Here is a 6,180-nt window from a genome sequence, read left to right on the forward strand (position 1 = left end):
GAGTCGCTGTTTTCACCTCCGGGACCGTCGTCATGGTCAGGACCCCGTGAGTCTGGAGCTGTTCGGGCAGGTCAGAGGGAGCAGCCGGGCGCTTGGGGTCTGCCTGCGAAGCTGGAGCCGTGCGAAGGCAGATGGACAAACCCTTGGCAGTGGTTCTCAATCGATGGCAGGAGGGAATTGATCTCAGCATAGGAGGTGCCGGTGGAGATCTTGGACTCCGGTGAACCAACATTTCTGTTAATGAAATCAGAGATGTGTGTGGACTGGCAATAGGTAGATGAGAACCAGTTGTACCCTTTCCTTTGTTAGAGACCTCTCTGAAGCGGTGCCGAGGCTGACTTACCGTGGGGTCTGTGCTAGACCATGCAGCAACCAGCCGTGCCATGCTGCTCGTGGATACCAAGGCTGTAGAGCCCTGTCAAGGCAGGGCTTTCGAAGAGCTGCAACTTTGCATTGTGTTTTTGTCTAATTTTTTAATTATCTGGCTCAGCCTTGCAGAGCCTCTAAGTGAGCTGCACCACGTGCTCCGAGAGTAATGGGCTCTTCAGCTGTAGTAATCACTAGGAAAGAGTAACTCAAGGACTCATCAACTTTTCCAGACACTTGATCTGATGAAGCTGAGCTGGAGGAATACATTAATAAGCACCTTCTTGCTCTCTCAGAAATGTGCCCTTTGGACACAGCATTTTTCTGGGCTTCCTACAGAGTCACCCAGCATTTTTCCACTGGATTTTTCTCCCAGTCCTTTCATGGCTGGCACCGGGGAGCTTTTAGTCCCTCGGACAGAGCTTCAGAGGCTCTGGTGCTCACAAGTCCTGGGAGCCGACTGTGCACAGCCCTGAGCATGCTGGATGTTCCAGGGGAGGAGTGTCCCATCCCCAGGGGCTTCACCTGTGTCTGTGACAATAGCGTGGCCTGGCTGCGGTGTGGCAGGTGGCCACGCAGGATTTGAGCGGTGGCTATGATGTTTTCGATAGGAATTCATCACTGAGATTATCTAGCCATTTTTTCTTCCCCAGCTCCATGGAAGGGCACTCCAGAGGCTCTTGTATGTCGTCCTTAAAGCCCTGATTGCCAGAAGGCCTGTGAACGTTTCAGCGTCAGCTTTGAGACCCCTGTGATGGAGGTTGGAAGTGCTGGTGGTGGAGCTGTTCCTTGCTATGGTTCCCTGTAATTACACGGCTGTTGGGTGCACCCAGTCCCAGAGCCCCCTCTGACAGTGCTGGAGCTGCGGGACAGGGACGTGGCGCTTTCCATATCACCTGGTGGGATGAGTCATGGTTTGTTTTCCCTTTGATTTTCTTAAAGGAGATAAATAACATTTAATATAGGATTAATCTGCTCAGAAGTAAGCTGCTAGTTTGCAGCAATTAAGAGGTATGATAATAACCAATGTGTCGCTGCTGAGGGATCCAACCCCTTTGATGTTCTGGGGACCTGGAAGTTGAGCCCAATGACTGAGGAGTGGGTGCTGGCGGTTCGGGAGGCACGAGCTCATGCTTGCAGTGTAATTGCTTAGCATCTTTAAGAGAGATCAGGCTGCTATTCTGATCATAACACAGTGATCCTTCAGATGGTTAGATGGGTTGAATGTTTTATTTGGTGTTTCCCTAAGCTCTTAAGAGTAAAGTATTTTTTAACTTTCATGTGTGATCAAAAAAAGTGAGAAAGACTCCACACAAATATTTGAACTCTCAATCTTTTAATTAAAAAAAAAAAAAAGCAAGCTTAAAATGTTTTCAAAGTTCCCCAGCTGCTCTTATTATGGCTGAGATTAAACATCCACAGTTAATCTGAAAAGGTATTTTAGTGGCAATAGGCAAGTAAAAATAGGTAATAACCTCCAGATTGCAATGTCCGATTTTCAGCCTTGCACAAAAATTTATTCTGCTACCCTAAATTGTTGTGAAATTCTGTGTTGACCATTTGCTTAATTAGTGGGTCTGTGTGTAAAAGGAGGAAAGAATTTGTTAAATTCTTTGCACAACTGTCTTTGCAGGAATCATTTTGTTCACACAGACATACAGTTGCCTCTGTGGAGCACAACATCTCTTTAAATTGCACAGTAACAAAATGAATTTAGGGGACAAAATGAAGACTAATGAATGCAATTGAAACTGCAGGGGAAATTTAGGAAGAATTCTTGAGCTGTTTGAAGAGCAGTGTTTTCCAGAAGAGGAAAGAAAAAAAAAAAAAGCATTGAAAAATATGTAATACTCTCAGCAAAGGTGAAAATTTGAAAAATGTCTGCAACTGGAATTCTGTTCCTGATCATGGTTCCTGGAGGCATTGGCTCTGAAACGCGCTGAGCTGCAAGGCTGCCATGGGACCTGGAGCCACTGCTGGTGGCCAGAAATTCCCTGAGGCTTCACCTCTGCAGAGCAGCTCCTCTCCAAATACAGCGCCCTGCGGCTTCACCTGGACTCGCCCCTGTTTCCAGCCGGGAAGTGGCAGAGGGAAGGATTTCTGCAGATACCTCCTCTGCTGCTGACATCCAACGTGTGTCTGAGTGCTGAGCTTTCTTCCCTGCAAGCAGTGTAGTGCCAGAGCACTGCTTAATATTATACCTGAGAGCAGCTCAGGAGCTTCCCAATGAGTTTCATGCCGCAAGGTGAAATGTTTCTCTCAACTCTGCTGAATTGGTAAAGAACAGACTTCCCTCTTGTCACCATGGAGGTTACGTCAATCCTAAACTCTGAACAACCTGTGCTCCGCATAGTATGTAAAGCGGTGCAAGACATTAACGTACATCCTACTCTGTGCCCTGACAGTTCTGTTCCCCCCTGCCATTCCTACCAGCTAATCCAGATGCGCTTTCTGGTCACCTTAAGCTGCAGCATCCGTCACCTGCCTTCAGGAGGGCTTGGATCTGTTTTGCAGATGCACGTGGACGTGCTGGCGACTGTGTTCTGCCTCCGAACAGACTGCTGCTTGATATTCTGGGTTTTCTGCCTCGCCAATCCCATAGAAAAGTACATCTATTCTCAGTCCCCGTATGGAGTTACACCTTCCCTTTCAATTTTATCATCTTAATGAAATACAGATCTTTCATTTCTCTGCTGGTGCTTTCAGGAGAGGGAGAAGTGCCTTAACAGTTGGGTTTTTCACAATAGGAAAGCAATGTCTCATCACTACAGCGAAATATTTGTGATCTTTTCTGTTGCTCCTCCTTGCAAGGTTGTAGCCCTCAGAGGCTTTATGTCACCACTATTGCTGATGAATTTCTCTAGTCATTTCCAACATCTTCTGTCAGCTTGCATCCAGTCATCAGTATGGGTTACAAAACAAAGAATTGTGGGGGGGAAATGGCTGTGCCTTCATTGGTCAAAGTGCGGGTACCTGCAAGCATCGTTTCGGGAAGGTGGGGATTAGCCCTTCAGCACCAGCAGTGCCGCACAGCCGCTGAGAGTCACAGCTTCGGGAGGTGCCGTGGCCGCAGGGCTGGCGCTGATGTGTACCAGCTCCTGTGAGGAGAGATGCCAGCATTGGGTTCCCCTGCATTCGGGGTGAGGAATAAGGGCGTGATTTTGCTGGCAGGAAGTTACCTTGGCTTTTTTACCTCCTTGTTCTCTAGTTCCTAGTGTGGGGTTTGCGTTTCAGATGTGCTGAAGGGGACAGAATAAACGGCTTTCAGGTTTGGGTGTGAGGATCCGTCCAGCAGCAGCTGGAGTCTACCTTGGTCCTAGGTTTGTCTTCTGAACAAAACTGAATTTCTCCAGTGCCCCATCATCGTGGCTCAGTTACTTTCTCGTTCTCGTGCGCAGTTCCTGGAGAGTGGCAATGATAAAAAGTTGGGTGCCATTTAAATACAGCTATGAATAAAAAGCTTTGCATGCAAGAAATAAGTCAAAGATTAGTTCATTGCCAGAGTGCGAAAGTGTTTCTAACTTTGTATTTTGCTTCTTGCAGGAAAGTAAGACTTTCTCACTTCCCTCCCACAGCAGAAGGGAACGTAAGGCAGACTGTCATGAGCTATTTAGCATTTTGAAATACTTGAAATAGTCAAACTAGCAGCTTTTATGTTTGTGTTTTAGATGGAGAAACATTTTTAACATTTGACGTTTTGTGAGTGTTTATTATTAATTTTCATGCCTTTGCTCAGGGTATGATGATATTTTCTGTTCTGTAGTAGTTATCATTTTGATATGCACTACATAAATCCACATTTGTGGAGAAGTCAACTTTCATCTATTTCTCTTCAGGAGGATTTGGAAGACACAGGATGTTTTCATTGCCAGGCTGGGTTCAGCACGCCTTAGGACTAGTGGTAGTTGTAAATGGAGCCTGAGGAATGTGGCTGTACAAGAAAATATTTTGTATTGTGTGTGCTAAGAGGAAATCCCTACCACGTGGGAGCACCCGTGCAATGTGGGCAGAGGGTCTGGCGCTGGATCTATGCAGGGTCTCTGCCGTGGGGGTTGCAGCCCACGGGGTCGGGGGGAGCCAGGCATTGTGGTGGGCTCAGAGCAGGGCTGGGGTGGGTATGGTGGGGCTCTGGTGCAATCCCTCGAAGCAGGAGTGCCGTTCCCACTGGCAGGGCTCCCTCCTGCACTGCATTTGTATGAGCACAAGCCACCAGCCGCCACCAGCCTCATCAAGAGGGGCTTGGATGTGCAGCCCACGGGGCTGCCCGGTCCAGCTTATGGCTGAGCAGCAGAGGATGCCTCAGTCGTATTTCTTTAGTGAGTGGGAGATGTAACTCCTGCAGACACCACCAGCTCTGTGAACTTCAGCCTCCCTGGTTCCCCTCTGGCGGCAGCTAACATATAAACAAGGAGAAATCTGACCAAAAGATCTGATGAATTTAACTTTATAGCCTGGGGCCTGGAGAGCAGCAAGTCAAATATATCACAGAGCTCCTGGACTGCCGTAATAACTGGTTATTTATACTGGTCCAGATGCCCAAACATCTCTGCAGCCCAGTCCTGGTGCCTCGCCCGTGCCCTGGAGCTGCTCAGCCCTGTCCCCGGGGAGTGGCAGAGGGCTGGGTCCCCGCAGCACCTCCGGGGCTGTCTGCGGTCCCCGCACAGGACAGCTCTTGGCACCGACTCTTCCCTGCAGGGAGGCTCCTTGGGGAGTGCCTGCAGGTAGTCGCAAAAATACGTGAGGAATAGGCAAGCTACGCTTGCTTTTCATGAGTCAAGCATATGCAAAGTCTGCGTAATCTTAGTTGGGACAGGCAATATTGTTATTTCCTAATTTTCTTCTTAATCACCATGTTGGCCCTGGCTCTGCTCTTTGGTGTACTTGCGCTTTTGTTTATGTTGCGGGCACCTCGGAGGGGCTGGGGGTGCGTCTCTCGTGCTGGAACCATAGGTGTTAGAAAAGATGTTGTTTTTAGGAGCAAAATACAGCTGGGTCCTTCCTGAGCCCTGCCCGCTGCCCGCCAGCTCTGTCAGGAGCAGTTTTCAGGAGGCAGCACAGCAGCCGCTGACCTTGGCTGCCTTGGCAGAGCCGGGACATACGTGAGTGCTGTCCCCGGCCCCGGCATGCTGCAAGGGGCATCGGGGCCCTGGGGCAAAGGAAAAAGGTTTTCTTTGTTGGCGTTGTGCTTGGTTTCTAACGAGGCTAGTTAAACAGAGGGCGGGCAGAGATTAGGCAGTGGAATCCTCTGGTGGGGTGAAATGAATCCAAACGAGCGGGCGGGCGGTTCGCGAGACAGCAGAACGAGGAGAAGAAATATCTTCCGCAGGAGCCAATTGTGTAATCATTTTATTAACTAATCCCCGAAAGAGCTCATTTCGCTCGTGCTGTGCAGAGTGCTGGTGGCAGCAGCAGAAGCGAGGAAGCTCTTCTCCAGGTGTTTCTCCAGAGGCGGCCTGGCAAGGAGGGTGATGGTACCTCTACCAACTGTCCAGGCCATGAAACTCTGATACCTTGGCAGTTGTCATCAAAACAATAGAAGCTTATGAACCCCTGGAAATTGATAAGGTTGTAAGTAACGTTATATGTAAGATACAATTTCCTTGAGGAAAGTTAATAGACGTCCCTGCCCGAGCAGGTCAGCAGAAGATTTATAACAATATTAACTTTCTTGAGCCGTGGAGTCAATCACAGTGGGCTTTGGTCATAATTATACATCTAAATACACCCCTGGTTTGCTCACTGCTGCCATTCCCGGTATCAGACACTGGGGTGGGTTCGTCACTTGCCAACCCGTTCTGTCATCAGGGCTCAGCA

At 48.8% G+C, this 6,180-nt stretch overlaps 1 protein-coding gene across 2 annotated transcripts in view; it reads left to right on the forward strand.

Moving 5' to 3' along the window:
• ZMAT4 (zinc finger, matrin-type 4) overlaps positions 1-6,180 on the forward strand; it is a 71,346-nt gene that overhangs the window by 45,147 nt on the left and 20,019 nt on the right. The window lies entirely within an intron of this gene.

The sequence above is a fragment of the Pygoscelis adeliae genome, unplaced genomic scaffold, assembly GCF_000699105.1.
Source record: "Pygoscelis adeliae isolate BGI_AS28 unplaced genomic scaffold, ASM69910v1 Scaffold597, whole genome shotgun sequence".
NCBI lineage: Eukaryota > Metazoa > Chordata > Aves > Sphenisciformes > Spheniscidae > Pygoscelis > Pygoscelis adeliae.